Source organism: Acipenser ruthenus, chromosome 11 (genome assembly GCF_902713425.1).
Source record: "Acipenser ruthenus chromosome 11, fAciRut3.2 maternal haplotype, whole genome shotgun sequence".
Taxonomy (NCBI): domain Eukaryota; kingdom Metazoa; phylum Chordata; class Actinopteri; order Acipenseriformes; family Acipenseridae; genus Acipenser; species Acipenser ruthenus.
The window spans coordinates 27,994,278-28,015,574 of NC_081199.1; the positions used below are offsets into that span (position 1 = coordinate 27,994,278).

Genomic DNA, 21,297 nt, shown 5'->3' on the forward strand with positions numbered 1-21,297 from the left:
AATCATTCAAAAATCGAGAACATTTCAATATTTCAGTGGTGAACAAAAAAAGTCTATGGCTATTCAAACTGTGATAAGGTCCTATGCACACTTCATAAAGCTTTTAAACTTATCAAATGACAGACTGACTAGTTTTAAGCTTGGACCTTGGAATATCTACAGCAGCTAGCCTGTGAACAAACTCTGCCCAGTGGGATAATAAGGTTTTCCATTTAACATCAATACAAAAACTGAAAAAAATATGTAACACTTAGAGTTGTACAAAGAATAAAAAGTACAGATAATAGCAGTGTAAAGTGCTTAGTTCAGATTTATTAGCATTGCTAAAATACTTGTATTACAGAACAGATTATTCCTGTACTTACTTTATTATATGTCACCGAACTAAACAAATATGAATGCAGGGTAATCAGTTTTCCAAAAAAAGTCTTAAGTGTGTTCTTTTTTTAATAATTCCCCTTTATTTTTGTTATACAAAACTAAAAACAACACATTTATGTATCCTCTTTAAATTATTGTTGAAAGCTCAACTAGGTTCAGAATACCTGCAGGGATACCCTTCAATCATTAAGAAACGTTAGCTTTAAAATGCTCCGAGAGCTACTATAAAATCCTACACACACTCAGAGTTAATGGAAGAAGCGGTTAATAAACCAGCACTTCATTAACCAAAACCTCCTCCATTTTCATTTACAAATATTTCACACCGCCTTCGCCCTGTGCTTTAATTTAAAATACCCCTGATATTGCAGCGACTCATCAATTTAATTCTACTGGAGTTTAATTGCAGATCTTGCCTCCCCATCACAAGCGCTTTTATGATAAATACAATTTACCCTTTTTAAAACTTTTTTTTTTCCAGCCACAATATATCTTGATGGGCTTTGATTTATCAGAGAAGTAGGGACTAATTTGCTCAAGCGACATGCAGGAAGTGTTCATGGTGTGCCACAAATGTCATTAATCCTGATGATTAGTGTGACTTTAGGATCCGTAATATATTCTAAGTACTGTGCAACACGCAAAAAAAAGATTGACAACTCCTTAACCCCAGGAATATGCATTTGAACATCTGAATATGTATCACAGACTGAAGATTATCAAGATTCATAGGAGTCATCCATACAGTAGTTACCTCTCAAAATCCTAGAACATTTTAAATAAATACATAAACGACAGCTAATTAGTCTTCCCTTCTTACCTTTCAAATGAGCCGTTGACGATCACTCTAGGACTTGTAGAACCGGAGAAATTATGTTTGAAGTGGTGAGTGTGTCAGTGAAACTGCTGTGAACAGGGGCAACAAGTGTAAAAAAAAGCACTAATGTTTTTAACAGGTATTTTTTCCCCGGACAATGTAAATTGTGTATTTTTTCCTAAATTTAACAAAAAAAAGTCCAGATTTAGCTAAATACATAAATGTTAAGAAACACATTCTTAAAAGTCATAAAACGACAGAGTGTAAGGGCAGCTCTGCAGCACACAATGCCAAATGAAACGCGTCAATGGCCATGGGCTTGCATGTTAAAGGGCTATGCACACCGGACGCGAACGAATATAAAATAATTAAAACTATTGATTTAAATGGAGTAATGCACACCGCAAACGAAGCGAGCGGCACGAATGAAGCGAGCAGATATAGAAATACATTTGTTTTATTTGTATTTGCGCTACACGCTGTTCACATCACAATGGACCAAAGATTACTACAGAAATAAAAACAAAATCAAAATCAATGAGAATGTAATTATTAAAAGACAAAAATATAATGTTCTTTATGATGCCAGATTGTATTCCCCATGTATTTTTTCACCGATTTATTTGTTACAAATGCTAGGTTAATGTTGACTTACCAAGTGTAAAAAAATATTTAAAAATTCAGATTTCATTTGTTAGAAACCCAGGTTTAGTGTGTCAGCTAAATGTTCACTCGTGAAGTGTAAAAAAAAAATTATAAACTGATTTTAATGTTAAATTTGTTATACGCTTATGTATTATAAACTGATTTTAATGTTGAATTTGTGATACACTTATGTATTTTGCAAAATCTGGACTTTTTGCAGTTAAGGAAAAAATACGCTATTTACATGAAATCGGGGGAAAAAAACAACTGTTAAAATATAAAGTTAAGGTCTAACGTTTTATTATGTGTGTGTGTGTTTGTGTGTGTTGGGGGGAGCTTCAGGCTCTCAGTCTTGTTTGTGTTGGAGCAGGGTATTCTATTGGTTTGGTATACAGTATCTGTACCACTTCAGTTCAAGAATACCCAACATGATCGCATGCAATCACCCGTAGAGATGAACTACTAAAGCAGCTTCTGAAGGTATGCAGAATTCAAGGTAGGCTGATTCCTGCCATCCAAGAACAATAGAATACACCACACCTGGTGTTCAAGTAAATACAAAAAGCATCTAAAAAAATTTCAGAATATTTACACTGAAACTTGGACAGTTGGCAGCCTTGATTGTGATAGCCTGTTAGCATGTAAACTAGCCTTCATTTGTGATCTACACAGCTGTCAAAGCTGAATTACTCCAAATGCAGAAGATTCATGTAGGTTCAAATAAGGGTCCCAGAGGGAAAATAACAATTCATTTAGCCATTGCATTAATCCAGTGCACCAAACAGACTTTCAGGAGCTAATGAAATGTGGACATAATGAACTGAAGTGATTAATATTGCCACCTTTTCCACAGACCAAACACAGACATATTTCTCATTCAGTCTTGGTCTATAAAAACTGCTGTATATATAATGTAATACAGTGTAACACAATACCACCAGATCGTGGTACAAATGCAGTATACACAGTATTGTGCTCTAGATATTTTTAGCAATTGAACTTGCAATCAACCTCGATTTCTATTCAGTTTTCAAGTAGCCTAATGCAGATTAATGCAGTTTTCATTATTGTGCATTTAAATGTTATAAACTGATGGTTCCGTGATTTCATACAGATATTTCTGAAAAATCGGTTATAAAACTAAATGTGTTACACTTAATAATAATAATAATAATAATAATAATAATAATAAATAATAATAATAATAATAATAATAATAATAATAATAATAATAATAATAAATTTTTCAGAAATATTAAACAGATTATACTTAAAGTGTAAGTAGCATGTAAAATACATTTTTTGTTGACAACATATAAATAAAGTACATTATAATACCTTTTTAAAAATGTATACATTGTTTATATTTTTTGCTTAACTTCTAATAAACATTGATTTGACGTCTCTCCCGAGCGGCCCAAACAAAAACGAAATGTTTCCAGGTACAGCGCGCCGGAAAAATGCACAGTATTCTATTTTTCCCGTAGTTGGTCACATGGGACGCGTGACATGGGTGGGATAGTGAGATGGCGTCGACTGAGCTAAGACACAGTCCTGGCTTTCGGTAGTTATCCACTTATAGAAGGGTGGGCAAATGTAATTTCTGATTTTAACTATCAAAAAATCGAAATCGACTTTTGTAAAAACAGTTTTCATCTAACAAACATATCTGAAATTTGAAAAAAAAAAAAACACAAAAAAATATATATTTTACAACGCGTAAGAAATACTTTTTTATGCATAAAACCTCACTTTAATTTTCATCCAGCGGTCATCTTGGATTTTATTTTTAAGTCTCTGCCGACTTTGAGCTTTCGTAATTCAAATTTAAAACAGATTTAGAGATAAATTATTGATGGGACCAACAGGACCACTGCCTACTCCAGGGATGCCAAAGAATCCTCAACTGCCTGCCATTGGGTTATTAAATAAGTACAGTACTAGTTACAGAATATGTTTGTTTGAATGACTTAAGTCTTTATTAAATGTTTTATTACCACATGCCTTTGAGTGATAAATAATAAAACAGCATTTACACGCAATGTGTATACATTGGTATCATCAGTAGATGGCGCTTCAATGTAAGATCTGTAGCCATATTGTGGCACATCAGCATTCTTCTAATATGTACAGCAGCCATACGCATGTTATTGTTCCAGCTGCTGTAGCCATATTCATAAATTACACCCTATCCTCCAGGAGAATAATGACGTAATTTCGAGTCAAGTGACACATCAACGGAAAAATAGAATTATTCTAATATGTACAGCAGTTGTACCCATAGCAACTGCCAACCAAAAATCAACGCGATCTGGCAACTGCTGCCAGTAACGTCAGTTTGAGAACAAACAGGCAGTGTACTGCAGAAGCGAGCATTGGATCCGGCTTGTTTATCAATCAGTGAAGGTAAAAATGGTCACCATGGTACAGCGGTGTGTTATTCCGTTCTGTGGGCACTCTTATAATACTGGACATAGCATCCATGCATTTCCGAAAGATCCCTCAACAAGGTGTCTGTGGGTCAAGTTTGTACAAATAAAGAGAAAAGACTTCAAAGAAGCTACTAGTACTTGGAGAGCAATTCTCGCCCCACAGTTTTAAAAATTACGTTCAATTTTCAATGGGGTTCTGCAAGAAAAGGGAGCTGAAAAGTTAGACTTGTTGCACTTGTTTGGATCCTACTTCAAATTATAATCCTGTACGCTAAAATGTAGGAATCATGATGCAGACATTATTTTGGGTTTGTATTTTAAAGGTTGTATTTTGTATTGGGATATTGCCACATACAGTACATTACATACATTACAGTAATGAGGTACTGTATATAACAGCCTGAACATTTAAATACTAACCGAACTGTTGGGAAAATGAACAGCTATGCAATGCATTTCCCAACAGGTTAGAATAGACCTGAATGAGTATTATACTATTATACACAGTTTGTATTGCATAGTTAAAGCAGAGGGAATCAGATTATTGCTAAATTGCATCTGACAAGAAAATCAAAAGCTGTCAAACACAATGACATGGCTCCCTCTTCTCAGGGAAGAAAACAGCTGACCATGCTGGCAGGGTGACAAAAGCGCAAATGCTCTGATAAATTAATTAATTTACTTATGATAAATTAGTGCCTTTCATACTACAGCATTCATTTACAATTATGTCAGTTGTTTGGCCAGGAAGACAATATTGCAGAATCTTAAGGAATAAAAGATTAAATAACCAAACAATGTGCACTGTGCTTTACCTATGTTTAAACTTCTGATCAAATTGTTTTTCTTTCTGTGACTCCCATCTTTCCTTTTTATGTTACTTGTGGCATACATACATTTGGGGAGGAAATGTATTTACAAAGAAAATATATTATAGCTATTTCTTTCACTTGATTTTGATGTGATGCTTCAGGAATTAACAAAAATACCAACAAGACCATTTATCAGCAGCAATCAAGAGCTATGGTGTGCCATGTTGTATGAGGGAATTGCTGTTCATCAATGGCAGTTTTAAGGTACTGTAGGTGAATACATCAAAATTCAAAAGAAACACCATCAGTGGATATTATTTTGATATTGTACACTGTCACTGGTATTCATGTAAGAGGCCTTGACACTGTATCACCCCTACACCTGCGCACTGCAACCACTTTGCCACACTCCTACACAAATACAGAGCAAACTATAATGCAAAGGTAAAGGAGTTTCAAAAAGGGGTAATACTGAGTTTAACTACCGTAACAGGTGCACACATTGCAAAAATTCTGGTTTCCAAGACTTTTCCTCAATGGAATTACACTGTCTGGTCAGACTGTGACAGTAGACACCTAGCGTGGTCTCTGATTTGTAAAACTGAGGAGTCAGCAGAAACAATGACACAAGAGTTACACAGGTGTATCAGCAAACCCATTTCCATCCTGTCAGAGAAGCACAATGGTGCGATTTCCCAGAAGCCATTGCTAACCGGAGACCAGCAGAGTTGAACAGAATTGTGATTCTGAACAATGAAAAAGGATGTCATGGTCTGGAAAATGCTAATCATAAACCCTGCAATTTGAAAGTTCTGGAGACAGGTGTCTTGCGTGTAAAAACATTAGTTTGTTAACCTGTGTGCCAGGTGCCTGAAAATGTAAGCCTCACCTAAATTCAAATAGAGACACCATTTGAGTATTTTTTTCTTCTTCATATTATACCTTAATTTTATATTCCACACATTTCTGTAAACAAATTTGCATGTAAAACCATATCCAAACTCTACACAAAGTAATACACAATGGTGTTAAGCCCACTTCAGCTCCATGCTCTTTTGACACTTTTTCACATTGTAACCAAGTGTGTGAGAAACATGATCCAGAATGGGCTAAGGAGGTAATGGTGACACTTACAGATTTTGTTAATGGTTTCCTTAACCTGTTTCCACCCTTACAGTATCTCAAAACCCCAAGCCCATCACAGTTTCTCGAAGCCCACACAGTGAGGACTAATGTTAAAAAGGAATAGCATTTGCTTTCCATTGTAGTAGTAAATCAAAGGAAATACATGCAAATCCACTGCCAAATCTTGAACAGATGTCTACATTTTGGAAACAGGTTCGATTAGGTCAGGTACAGAATCTCCCCTTAGACTAGGGAATGAAGCGAGGATCTCTTAGATCTCATATTTAAAATCAAACTAAATCAGATGTTCCATTCATTCCCAAATAGATAAAGGATCAAGTTTCAGGAATTACCATTATCCCAGTGCCACTAGGGAGATCCCCTTCAATCCCAATTACAGTGCCCAATTGGATGTGGAAAATTACTAATTCAGTTGCCAAAACATTTAAGCCAAGATTGGCAAGGTCAACACACATTGGACATATCACTGTAGCTGCTAAATACAGGGTTTGAAGTAATTTGCAGTTAGGCAACGTTTCTTGTTAACAAGTAATTTTGAAACCAGTAAGCTAGAAGAATTAACACCACAGATACATATTAAAATGCAAAATACAAATGCAACAAAATTAGCTTTTCTGCACTTCAAAATTATATCAGGAAACAGAATAAGAAGTTGTTAATGTAACATTGGAACAGAAAAAAAGAATGCAACCCACACTGCAGAATTCTTCTTTTGTTCCTTGTGTTTCTAAGTTTCCTGTAAAACAAACCATATTTGAAGGCTTCTACTCCAATAAGGAATACAACTTTTTAGAAGCTGCATTTATTTTATGTAGTCTCCGGTGTATAATAAAATGTCCATGCCTACCGCCTAATGTGACAGAAATATGCATTAAAACAATAACAGGCTGAGCACACACTACAGAGATGTGTTGTTTTTTCAATACAGCATAAGAAACCTTATCAGAAGTCAAGTTGAGAAAGCCCAGAACAGAAGACTGGAGACACATTTCTGAGGAACAAAAGAAATAATTCACTGTTGATCTGTGACAACTGTCTCCAGACCCTGCCAAGAATATCAGATTAGACACAGAAAGTTCAGTATACTGACGAGTTTTAAAGCGAGGTCTGGCAGAAAATAAATCACCTTGCCTTTACCACAGAGCTCGCTGATGTTTATTACAGAGGAATTGCATACAGAGGGAAAAAAAAGTGCATTTATAATGGTTTACTATATTCCTGGAGCCTGGGTTATGAAACATCAATAGAATCTATGTTCATATCATCTCCATACTAATAAGATTGATTACTGCTGATAAATAACCCTGTTACCCAGAGCTCTGGTAATCAAACAAATTCAATGTCTGTAGATGGGTAGACCTGCATTTTTTTGTTGGAATTTATTTATTTATTTATTTTGCATTGCTTAACAGCTAGGAGACCAGGCTTATCCAGGCATTGAATGAAACATTTTCTTGTCATAGCAACTACTAGTGTTCCATATTGCTTTAAATAATAAGAATCTAGCTGTGGCATGTTCTGTATGAACCACGGGGATAAGTAAGTAATTTTGTTGTTGCAAGGCAGAACAAAGCATTAAATATTCTGAAGCCACGGGAGACTAGCGAGTATTTTTACATTTTTTTGAAATCTTACAATATTTTAGTGTGTAAAGCAGGAGAACCATTTCCTCAAACTGGAATGGCTTTCAAAACAAAGAGAAACCAAACATTTATGAATTTACCAGTATGTCAAAACACTACTCTAAAACAAATAACATCTTTTGCTGGTGTAATTACTGCAATCAATTGAAAGTATACCTCAGGTCAGGTGCTACAGCAATGGTTTAGTTTAAAAACATAGCAATATTTCCTAATGGTTATTTCCTATGGTCCTGTATTTGGCTCCATCCATCTTCCCATCAATTTTAACCATCTTCCCTGTCCCTGCTGAAGAAAAGCAGGCCCAAACCATGATGCTGCCACCACCATGTTTGACAGTGGGGATGGTGTGTTCAGGGTGATGAGCTGTGTTGCTTTTACGCCAAACATAACGTTTTGCATTGTTGCCAAAAAGTTCGATTTTGGTTTCATCTGACCAGAGCACCTTCTTCCACATGTTTGGTGCGTCTCCCAGGTGGCTTGTGGCAAACTGTAAACGACACTTTTTATTGATATCTTTAAGAAATGGCTTTCTTCTTGCCATTCTTCCATAAAGGCCAGATTTGTGCAGTATACGACTGATTGTTGTCCTATGGACAGAGTCTCCCACCTCAGCTGTAGATCTCTGCAGTTCATCCAGAGTGATCATGGGCCTCTTGGCTGCATCTCTGATCAGTCTTCTCCTTGTATGAGCTGAAAGTTTAGAGGGACGGCCAGGTCTTAGTAGATTTGCAGTGGTCTGATACTCCTTCCATTTCAATATTATCGCTTGCACAGTGCTCCTTGGGATGTTTAAAGCTTGGGAAATCTTTTTGTATCCAAATCCGGCTTTAAACTTCTCCACAACAGTATCTTGGACCTGCCTGGTGTGTTCCTTGTTCTTCATGATGCTCTCTGCGCTTTAAACGGACCTCTGAGACTATCACAGTGCAGGTGCATTTATACGGAGACTTGATTACACACAGGTGGATTCTATTTATCATCATTAGTCATTTAGGTCAACATTGGATCATTCAGAGATCCTCACTGAACTTCTGGAGAGAGTTTGCTGAACTGAAAGTAAAGGGGCTGAATAATTTTGCACGCCCAATTTTTCAGTTTTTTATTTGTTAAAAAAGTTTGAAATATCCAATAAATTTCGTTCCACTTCATGATTGTGTCCCACTTGTTGTTGATTCTTCACAAAAAATTACAGTTTCATATCTTTATGTTTGAAGCCTGAAATGTGGCAAAAGGTCGCAAAGTTCAAGGGGGCCGAATACTTTCGCAAGGCACTGTATCTGTATATAAGCTGTCTTTGATGACTGAGCATTAAAGTTGTGACGGGGTGCCCGCCCCTTCATGACTGTAGATATTATTTTGTTGTTGATTATGAGTTATGTCTGTTTTTATGTGTATGTGTATATATATATATATATATATATATATATATATATATATATATATATATATAATGCCAAAATACATGTGAGAATGTGGCTGGAGCCTTAATTATGTAATTGTTAATTACTGATTATATATATATATATATATATATATATATATATATATATATATATATATATATATATATATATATATATATATATAAATTTCTTAGCAGACACCCTTATCTAGGGCGACTTACAGTTGTTTCAAGATATCACATTATTTTTGTGATTAATTGGGCTTCAGCCACAGAATATAAGACAGGAGAAATCATTTGTCGGAGAATAGTGTCTAGGAATAGAGAACAGGAGTGAGGAGGTAACAAAAAAAAAAAAAAACATTGAAAAGAAACAATTGCTATACATGCTGGCTCAAAACCAGCACGATACTTGTTTGCTGTTATAGTTATTATTTGTCTGTTTCGTTTTGACCAATGAGCCGTTTTGTTTTGGTAAAGTGTTTTGTTTTTGTTTATTAAATAAATGCACAGGCAGCGCTTAGCATACCCCAGTACTGCCTTGCGTGTCTGTATCTTCCGAGTCTGTGACGCCATCCACCAGCCATCCTTATGACAAGCACACATAGGCTAAATTATTTGTCTGAACACCATTTCAGACAGCAAACCCAAAATTATAATTTAGTAATCTACAAAATCAGCCAGAAATTACTGATTACTGCAACCCATAGAGACCCATTTGTTGCTCTGTTGCTGTTTTTCAGATTATTTATGGGAATGTTAATGTTAATTTGAAACTTGTTTAATGATCATCTAACTGAAGAAAATGAAAATGTGTCATTACTTTCATGGATTAAAACAGGCAAGCTTTTAGTTTTTTTTTAAGTTTAGCTGTGAAGTCCAGCATGGTTTGAGGCAATTCAATGAAATATGAAGATGTACGGAGTACTGTAGATTAAGGCATTGTGACTTGACCCCAAAGTTATCTACAGAATAAGATGATTCAAACACAATCTCTAATGATATTCCTTTTTTTATATGTTTTATTAGTTCATAGCGTCAGTACGAAAAGTTTAAAAATCAGTAAAATAATAAATCTGGTATATCTCTTCGTTTTTCATTGGCAAGACAGCAATTTCATTTCATATTCACTTCTGTCAGTTACAAGTTTAGCTACATTAAATAACAAAAATTAGTCATGACAGATTATTATGTACACTGTAAAAATAATACCGTAATTTTACGACAAATTTATCTTAATATTGATTTTTTTCAGGGTTTTTTTTTATTACGGTAAAAGTGGTTCAATAGTAGTGTCAGATACTTAAAGAAAATGATTTACCTTTAATAATACGGAAATATACACTATAATTAATCTACAAATACAGTTTTATTAATTCAATATTAAGATGAATTTACCGTAAAAATATGGTATTTTTTTACAGTGTAGTACATATAGCAAAATTAGCAATTTTGCATGTACCCAAGTTAAAAATACACTGTAGTCTGGGCTTCTGACTCAGTACTTCATTACATGTCTTGAAATAGGGGATATTGGCATCCATCACCTCTTAGCTATGAATTTAAAGAGCACTCTACGGGAAATCTAACCTTATAAACTAAACCTACACATTACAACAGGAACATGTGCAGTGCACATGCAGGGACAGAACAGCCCTTTTGAAACAGGTTTGCGGTTTTCTGTGTACATTTTAAATTATAGATAGAAAATCAACCTGCAATCTTCCCAAACCAGGAACATGGTCTGTAATCTGCACTGTATTACATTAAAAAAGCTAAACACAATGAGAAGTCCACTTTACCCATCTGAGGAAAAAAACAAGACTCCATTAATTATGTTCACCATAGCGAGTCAATGTCTGGTCGCCATAGGCTTCACTTGCTAGAAACATATTGCTAATAAATAGCTGTTTTAATATAGTATTTGGTGGCAGCATACATATCTAAGTATTTTAATTAAGATATGCTTCTAAATAAGCAAAACAAAAAAACAAAAAAAAGGAAAGACCAATGCATCTGGCAAGTAGACTGGGCAGTATGCAAGAATCCTCAGAGCTTTACGGAATCCTTGCAGTGGCCAGAGAGCCCAGCTGCCCAACTCTAATGAGCCCCCACAGTGTGAAATACAGTGTGTGCCCATGGCTGCTGAGCCAAAGGGAATTCATAGTAAACAATAAATGGACAGCAGGTCTCAACCATAGTGATTGTTGCTTGGTGCAAGGTGCATTACCAATAGAAAACTTTGGGGACTTTCACCATCCTTCTTACAAAGGAAACCTCTCACAGCCCTACTCCCTTGCTTCTTAAAGAATTGTTGTACTGTAGCTGTTTAATACCCTATGTTTTGGTTTCTTTCAATCTCGGCTAAATATTTATCAGGTTTACTAACCACAAGGCTGCTTCTGAAAAGACTCCTAGAAGCAGAAAGTGAGGGGGATTTTAGAAAAGTTCACTAGGGGTGTGGACCTGTAATTCTTGCCCCTTCTGCCACTGAGTTAATAAAAACGGGAACTCTTACCTGTACCCTAAAAGGTACACAAACTACACAATACCGTAAAGTAAGTTGAATGCAAATGAGCTTGCTGCACAAATGTCCATGAAAACACGATTTATTAAAAACACTGAATTAGTAATTGTTTCGCGTCACTATACCTTTAAAGTACATACAGTATATCCTAAGAAATGCTTAGAGCATTTGACCCTTAATTTACTTTAATGACAAATAAAAACCTTCAGGATTACCATCGTACCATATGATTGTTCTCCAAGTATTAAATATTTGACCATAAAAAAACAACACAAAGCTCAGTAGATATTAAACATGACTGCAATATCATGAGATAAAAGCTGAAACAATGTTCCCCCCTCCTGATTCTAATTAAGGGACATTTCCTCAGATTAATGCCGCTCAGGGTCTGGCTAACTTCCTGCTGGAAGACGATCATGAAGCAGCAGCACGGAATAACACACTGCTTGAGCAATGGCTCTCCCTTGCTGCGGGGCATTCAGGGACTGAAACCTTTGTAAAGCCTGAGGTTTGAACTGAATCCCTGGGGAGGCATGCTGTAGGCTTCCCAATATCAAAGCTGGTAGCTTACCAGCTGCCCAACACCACAATCTTGTACAGAACAGGTTGCCAGCACCACCTAGCTCTTCACAGCTAAACTGCAGTAACACAACAGCATGGTCTCACTTTAGCACTTTTTCCTGTTTCATCAACTTCTTGTGGCAAAGTGTAACATCTGATAATCATTTACAATGCCTGAGTGTGCAACATGGCTGCTTGAAAAAGCAGTTTCTGCTGCCATTTTCTCAACTGTTACAAACCAGTGTTTTAATTAGATGCTCTGTAGGAACAGTAAGTCATGTTAATAAATCCCAAGGTTCTGTTCATGTTTTTTTTTTTCCTTTCCTTCCCCTATGTGAATATATACATTTTTTTACCCTTTGTGTTTAAAGGTGATATTTTTAATTTACAATACCGCACAGTTATGTAATATGTTATACTGAAATATAATTTACTCAGGTATTTGCAACAGTAGAAAATAATAAAAGGACTTTAAGCATTACAGATAGACTTTTCCTCAAACTGGTGTTTCATATTTTAAATCAAGAGCTCTTATAGCTCATACTGTTGTTACAGTATGAACAAAATTGAATATATTTGGGTTTTTATTTGTTTTAAATACTGCCAAGAGTAAACATGGATGCTGATGTTTTGTTCCCCCAAGCATTAAGAAGGTACTGTTCCGAAAAGCCATTAAACATAACCACAAACTTAAATATGCTGATCAAAGGGTTAAGATGTTCTGGTCATGCGCTAAATACAGGAGACCAGACTGGGGAATGACTGATGGCCTCACCCTTGGAGTAAGGTCTGCAATCCATATTAAGTGAATCAATAATTGTAAGAGAAATGACTGCTTAATAGGCCATACACATGTGGATGTAGTTAAGTAACTAGTTCTGCATTATGGCAGCAAGGGTATTCGACTTCCAAGTGGAAATTAATTATTTAACCCAAACTTATCTTCCACAACCATAGCAGTAAAGAAATTGAGTTCAGTTTTATTATTTAGTTAAAAGTGTTCTGTAGACAAACATAACTCTTTGAACCACCAAGGCCTAATACTGACAATGAAATGCTCCGCTACCCTGCCTTTCACAAGTAGGGATCACTGTTGTGCAAACGATTGTTGATTTCTAGGATGCAAAAGGATCAAAACTGGTAAATAGTAACCTTGTTTCAAACAGAATTCTCTAGCATTGCCATAATACAGTGTATTATATTCCAAATTAGACCAGTTATAGTACTTTAGCCATAAACCAGGCAATCCAATCCAACAGCAACTTTCATTTAAATGCCTACTCTCTGACTTTATTGGTCTCTAGGTCATCAACTCTTGATTGGTTTGAGTCTGGCCAGAGTAGCTGGTGTGCCTTAATGCAACATGGCATGTGTTTAAACATACAGTACATCCTAAAGTATGCACCTGTATCTCACAAGCTCAGTAATGCCCCTGTAACTACCAAATAACTCAATTAAATCATGTATCCAGCTTAGAGAAATAAGCCCCCCAGGAGAATGAAGTGCATCATATACTATTAGTATACTGCTGGCATACTACTGGAAATTCAATAATTGGAGTCTTTCTCCAGCCGCTCTTCAGCTATTTCTCCGATTATCCCTGTTTTCCTGGTGTTCAATGATAGCTCCAAACACGGCTGCTGCAAATGAGGAAAATATGATTGCAGAGGAAATGTGTTTAGATGTAATGATGTTTACCTTGTAGCCAATTCTATTTCTGGCTTCAATGTAAAAAGAGTAATTAAACCTTATGCAAAGACAGAACTAGCAGAAGTGTCCATCCATCAACAGTCCAAAGCATCTTTGACCATTGTTCCATAGTCCAATGTCTGTGTTCTTGTGCATATTTTAGCCTTTTAGTCTTGTTCCCCTTTCTTAACAGAGGTATTCTTACTGCAACACATCCTTTAAGTCCTGATTTCAAGAGCGACCTTCGTACTGTTGATTTGATGGACAACGACACCTGTGCCTTCGGCCAGTTATGTTGTCAATTCAACTCTTGTCTTCTTTTTATTCCTTAAGGATATTATCTTCAAGTATTGCTCATCCTTGTTAGACAGCTTTTTGGGTCTTCCAGTCCTGGGTCTGTCAATTATAGATGATGTTTCTCTGTACTTGTTGATTATGCTTCGGATACCACACCTTGAAAATCGAGTGATGCAAGCTATTTCACTCAATGTTTTTACTTCTTATTCAAGTCAAGGTTGTTATAATAGTAGAAAACACTAGTGGAGGCTTTGAGTAAATTGTTGATGTTCATAGTGCATCAGAGTAGAAAAATGCAACGTGTCTAAGACTTTTGCACAGCAGTGTGTGTGTGTGTGTGTGTGTGTGTCCTATATATATATATATATATATATATATATATATATATATATATATATATATATATATATATATATATATATATATATATATATAGGACACACACACACACACACACACACAGGGTGAATTGTGTTACTTGGCATTTTAATGTATTATTTAGACCCCTTAGGTTTTATTAATGGTTCACTTTACACAAGCTGGTTCTCAAGATGTTCCATGTGTAACATTAGCCAAAAATGGAGGTGTAGGGCAGGTTATATTGTAGCACTAGTGTAGAAAATACAGCTATGCTAATGCTGTACTTCATAAAACTGGTGCATAAACAAAAACTAAGAAATTACATAGATGTTTTTATGCAACAAATATATATATTTATATTTCTGAGTTTACACCAAGGCCCAAAAGGCATTTTATCATTTGTATTTCTTGCATGTAGGTGGAAATCTGGGCTTGATCTCAAAGAGCCTGTGTCTGATAATGCAGTATCTATTTAATGAGATACTGAGAGGGTGTTTTGGATGTTTGTTTTGTTGTTGTTTTTGTACTTGAGCTCAATATTTCTGACGTACTTTGAGTCACCTTCAATATAAATTTAAACTTGTTGGTAAAAATGTGTTGGTCTTTTATGTTAAACTAAAGATTTTATCCAAACACCACCAGAGACAAGGAAACTGGAGCTTGTGTGACTTCACAAAACCAATGAAAGAAAGGGGGTTTTAGTATACTGGGCTCAAAATGAGTTAGCAATAACACACAACAGAGTGCCCAGTTGGACCGAGACAAACAGACACCTCAAATAACCAGATAAGTCTGTATCACAGTACCAGATACATTGGAGTGTGTTACTGTGCTCATAAAATAGCTTTACAGTATGTAAAAGAAAAACAAAAGCAGGGATCATACTTTAAGTTCTTACTAATGCTACTTGCCAATCACATTGCTGGAATTTTACAAGCCATTTTCAAAATCATGACTAAACAGTCAAATAGCAGCCTCTTAACACAGGTGGTCTCTTAAAAGGACCCATATCTTATTAATTTTCTATTTGTCTGACTTGCCTTCCTGTAATTAGACTATGTATGTGTGTATGTTTTAAATAGGCCTACACTGTAAAAGACTAGAAGAGGAAAAAAGGAAGTACTGTAGTTTAATTACATTCATTTAGATAATGCATTTACAAAGCAAATTATTTTGTGAAAGCAATGAATATGCTTGCCTGTCTGCTGGTCACACAAAATGTTTGAAATAAAAGTTCAAATTGTAATTCCACATAAAAAAATAAAAAAATAAGTTATATAACTGAGTTTACAATTAACCCAGCGTCCCCGGATCTGTTTCCAGTTACAACATACAATCGCAGTGAAAAAGAAGCTGAGCATATTGTCAGTATCAGTTACACACTACTGTAACATAACAGCCAGTAATTTATGAACAAAAAGCCAAACACTAAAGAAACAAATTTAAATAACAACATTAAATAACCACCAAAAATAATTGTCTGCATCATTAAACTAGCAAACTTGTTGAAGACATATGACAAAATGTACATATCTCTGCTAGACTCACTTTCTTGGTTTCATCTCTGTAAGCATAACACTGTTAAGAGACTTATCAGAAGGAGCTGCATGCTGTTCACTGTTGTTGTTGCTGTTCTGGGTGCCATGGTTCTTGTGTTCCTGTATTGCTGCATCCTGTGTATGTAAGCTGTGAAGCTGGCAAAGTGGTGGTCTCTGGTGCGAGACAGCGTCCGATATAAATGATTACTGGAACCAAGAACCAAGCGTGTCCCTTTGTTTTCTGCCTCCTGCCTAAAACGCTACAGTATGTTTATTGATTACAGATAAAAGCACGCTAAAATTGTTACTTAATACAGGTTTGAGTCCGTTGCTGGGTCAGAGAATTGTGGTCACCTGTCGCGTTAGACAGGATGGATTGAAAATACAGTACAGTTAAATGAAAGCACAGATATCATTGACAGGAAATTAAAGTGACCACTATATATATATATATATATATATATATATATATATATATATATATATATATATATATATAGCGTAAACGACTCGCACCACTCACGGGTTCGTGCCCCTTTAAAAATACGACCAAGTACACAGAAATGGAATTTCTAGCGCTGACGAGCTATATTTTTAATAAACACAAAATAAAACAAAACAAACACAAAACAAACACCTAACTCCGTTTTGGAGCGCTAACTAAACAGGTTATTCCCTGACTAACTTGCAGGACGGCTAAACCGTTTACCTGACACCGCAACAAAAACCACACAGGCTTAACACAGCACTTACTATTTTTTTCTCTGGACTGCTCGGAAGCAGAGCACCTCTCTTCTGCTTCCTTCTACTCAGCAGCCCTGAATAATCTAACTGCCTGTTCTTTATACCCTGCACCTGGTCCCAATTCCCAATTACCGCCCAGGTGCAGGGGATAATTAAACAATAAAACAGTTAAAACAATGAAACAATTAAATTAAACAATTAAACAAACGTGCCTACGCACATGTTTTCCTCAGGGAGGCTTTAAACTCCTCCCTGCTGTCTCACTATATATATATATATATATAAATTATACACACAGGACACTGAAACCAGGCAACGGGTGTGAGGATCAATCTACGCTGGATATTTTTTTCAAGAGAAAGGACGTGTAATTACTGTATTCAACATATAAGGGTACCTTCTTTCCTTTTTCATTTTTTCTTTACTGTTTTCTTTTAAACATACCTGCAGCAGGGCGATTGCCCTGCACAGTGGGAAATTAGTGTTGGCGTAATTTATATGTGCAAACAGGTTTGTTTTGTGTGCTTTTTGGAGTTGTTATGTTTGATCAAATGATTGTTTACAGACGGGTGCTCGATTGAGACTTGCTGCCTGCCTGTCTTGTGTATGTCCTCTGTGGGTTACCATAGTTGGTAGCGTCACATGACCCATTTGTTTACTTTCTGTTTTGTGTTTAATAAATCCTGCGTTCCTGTGCCAGCGTTTCAACTCCAACTCCTCTGGCTTGCAATGCGGTTACCCACACATGTGACATGAGTACCTTGTCACAATACCGTTTAAATGTTGAATGTGAAGGAATCTTCATAAAGGTACAATATATTGATGTTCAATTCAAATTTGCCGGTTTGTCATTATTCTGATACAGAAAAATGCCAGAACCTATTATAGTGAACAACCTGATATAACGAACATTTCTCCAGGTCCCAGGGTGGTTCGTTATAGAGAAGTTAGCCGATAGATAGATAGATAGATAGATAGATAGATAGATAGATAGATAGATAGATAGATAGATAGATAGATAGATAGATAGATAGATAGATAGATAGATAGATAGATAGATAGATAGATAGATAATATTACAGAACTATATATTCATAAATCTGTATACAATTATAATGTACAGTATACAGTACACCACTAATATTAAAAGATATAGATTAATTGTTTTGTTGTTCTAAATGATAATCCTCATTTGTCTATACAATAAGCTGTATCCTACAACAAAAATATATCTTATTAGATGATATGGTTGTAAAACTTATGCCCCTGGCTATATTGGTGCAAAGCCAATGCCACAAGAAAATCCTCCACAATGCATGGAATCAATCTAAAGAACTGTACACCAGTGCACTGAAACCTGTCCATTAATCTTGTTGATGTATGAGTCTAAAAATACAAACAGGAATACAAGAGCCTGGATTTGTTGTATTCACAGACCCTGTGCAGCGCAGTGTTGACAATATTCACAAACATCTCTGCGTGTTTGAATTGCATTTTATTATTTCTGTTTAAGTGGAATATTTATTAATATAAATACTGTATGAGAAAAAAAGTGTAAATAAATAAAAAATACTTTGGAAATGGGGTTACGGTACTTGGCAGGGCTAAACATGTATCTAAAAGGTGTGTTGCAGTACTGTAGTTACTGCATGAATAACCAACAACCCTGTGCTGCTTTTACTTTCACAACTATTACAGTAGCTTTGAGGGTACAAGGTTTCAAAAATAGGTCTATTTTCTCCACCGAATCCAAAGCCTGGCATGTGCCGAGTTTAGACTCCAAAATTACATTCCCATACAGATTTGTGTTTTTGATACCAACTTAATGAACACAGTGTTTTGATTTACAGAGGAAAGCGTCATACTCCAATCATCCAGATGCTGTGGGATAGATTGCAGCCCTCTGAACCTCTGCAAGGATTTATAGGTTTCTAATGAGAAGCTGGTTTTTGTGTTTAGTTTGTCTAGTGCCTTGGAAATGTACATAAGTGCTTGCTCTCAGCCAATCTTATTTTACGTAAACCTCAATCCCATCTGCCTCCATTACCAATAACCCGCCCAGCCTGCCAGAGGCAATTCTGTCTCAAACTGGCTTATTTCTTTGTGCCTTTATTAGCAATACCACTGGCTCAGGTTTTAATATCATTCAGTAGCTGAGAGGTCAGCAACCCAATACCCCTGCCACACAGAAAGCGTACGGTTCACATACACTGAAAGCTCGTTCATCTCATCACAATATTTGTAAATGCCATTACAGCACAAAGGAGGTGGAGTGGATTGAGGTGACAGATCGTGTGTCCATTACGCTGTCCATATTAGAAAACATTAATACTGACAATCCATCAGGCCACTGGAATTAGCCTGCTCAAACACTAATACAATCATATCTACAACAGGGCCCAAACCATATTTTAACTCCTGCACAGTGAACAGGCTCGATTACAAAAAGTGAGAAAGTGGAAGCCAAACATATTGTGTTCTGTGAAACCTCAGGGTAATGCATGCACCACAAAAAAGTGATGTGGGAACAAGCGTGCGCTTTCAACCAAATGACTGTACAGCCACTGTCTCGTTTTAATGACGTGTTGCAAATTATTTATATGTTTATTAAAGCCCACAAAGAACCTGGGTTTTATTTCTGTCTTTAAAATAATCCTTATTTATTATATTTAACAAGGCAATACTGCAGTTTTATATGATAGCTAACTTTACAATCATAATGCAGTATTAATAAGAATATATATATATATATATATATATATATATATATATATATATATATATATATATATATATATATATATATATATAAGCAATGATAAGGCGTGAATTACACTGATACAATCCATGCCTTAGATACACTGTTAGGCATGAGGTGCAGCCGTAGTTATGCTTATAAAATGGCTTACAATTATTACAATAAAACTCTACAGCATCTTTGGCTCAGATTTTTGTGGGGCTTTTTTAATTTTTATATGAAATATTTCCATTTTCAATGTTTATTGATGCTCTAATGTAACATCTTAAACACAGACAAAGGAACTTCAAAATAGTGTACGTATACCTCAGATATTCTAATCTGAGATGCTCATTTCCAGTGGGCTCCTGTTTCTGTCGATTGTACTTTCACTGGGACGAGTGTGCAAGTGTACAGGTACTGTTGTGACTTGCCTCAGGTCACAGACAGCTGGTACTGTACTTTAGCTCAGCATCTGCTGGTTCCCATTTCTCAGTTCCAATCAGAAGGCCACAAAGTCACTTTGCTGAGCTCCTTCCTTCACAGTCTGCAGCACTATTTTCTAATTGTGAAGCTATACAGCTACCACAGAACACAGCGCATATGTCTGGACATTGAATAAAGCCAATATAGGTGTTTCAATATCAACATCGCACTAGGGAATACAGCTACTATAATTAAAGCTGAGATTGCTGGCAACTTTCAAAGAATCTGGACCATGAATGTATTGAGTATTTGCCAACATATATGTCAGAAGCTGTTTTACAATTGTTCTAATATCGCATTTGTATTTATCTGGCAACACAATGCTCTACTATACATAAACCATGTGGTCTGTCGCTTCCAGTGAGCCTCTTCAGCCATGGAGTCAGCCAGAAAACACACATACATACACTCATTCCTGTCTACTGTACACTCATTTTGATGCATTCTTACTTTTTAATAACATGCAATGTGTTCAATAATGCCAGGTTCCTAAATGCAGTGTAACAGGTAGGGTGTCAATTACGCATACGTTTGCTGTATTTAACTTGCTGTGATCAAAACAAATGTATATTTATATTCTTTCAAAAATGGGAACTTTCACAGGGAACTAGCGACATATTACATGGCAATGGATACATTTTACGGAAATCATGAAATCTGCGGTAACTGTGAAAAAATAGAGACTTAGTTATAATAATAGTTATACATAAACTTTGATTTTGATCCAAGAAGTCAAAAGCCTTACAGCAACACCTTAATATGTATTATGAATCAAGAATGTCTGAATCTTTGTTTATATAAAAACCATTTAAGCTACTAAAATAGACTGTAGATTATCTCCTCTGTACCACAATTCTTAGAAGCAATGCAAACCCCAAACCTATTTAAATATTCCTTAATCTGTTTTGGATTCATTATTTAAAAAGTGTAATATTCTCCATACCCCCTAACCAACTGCATTTTTTTTTTATTTAGTGTTTTTTTTTCCTGTGTTAATACTTCTTCCATAATGATAAACTGTTTGAGACATGCAAAGTTCAATCCCTCGACTTACTTTTTCCCCAACCCTTATTACTTCAA

At 35.7% G+C, this 21,297-nt stretch overlaps 1 protein-coding gene across 1 annotated transcript in view; it reads right to left on the reverse strand.

The window, feature by feature from the left end:
• LOC117426954 (partitioning defective 3 homolog B) overlaps positions 1–21,297 on the reverse strand; it is a 242,904-nt gene that overhangs the window by 167,518 nt on the left and 54,089 nt on the right. The gene's annotated exons all lie outside the window — the stretch shown is intronic.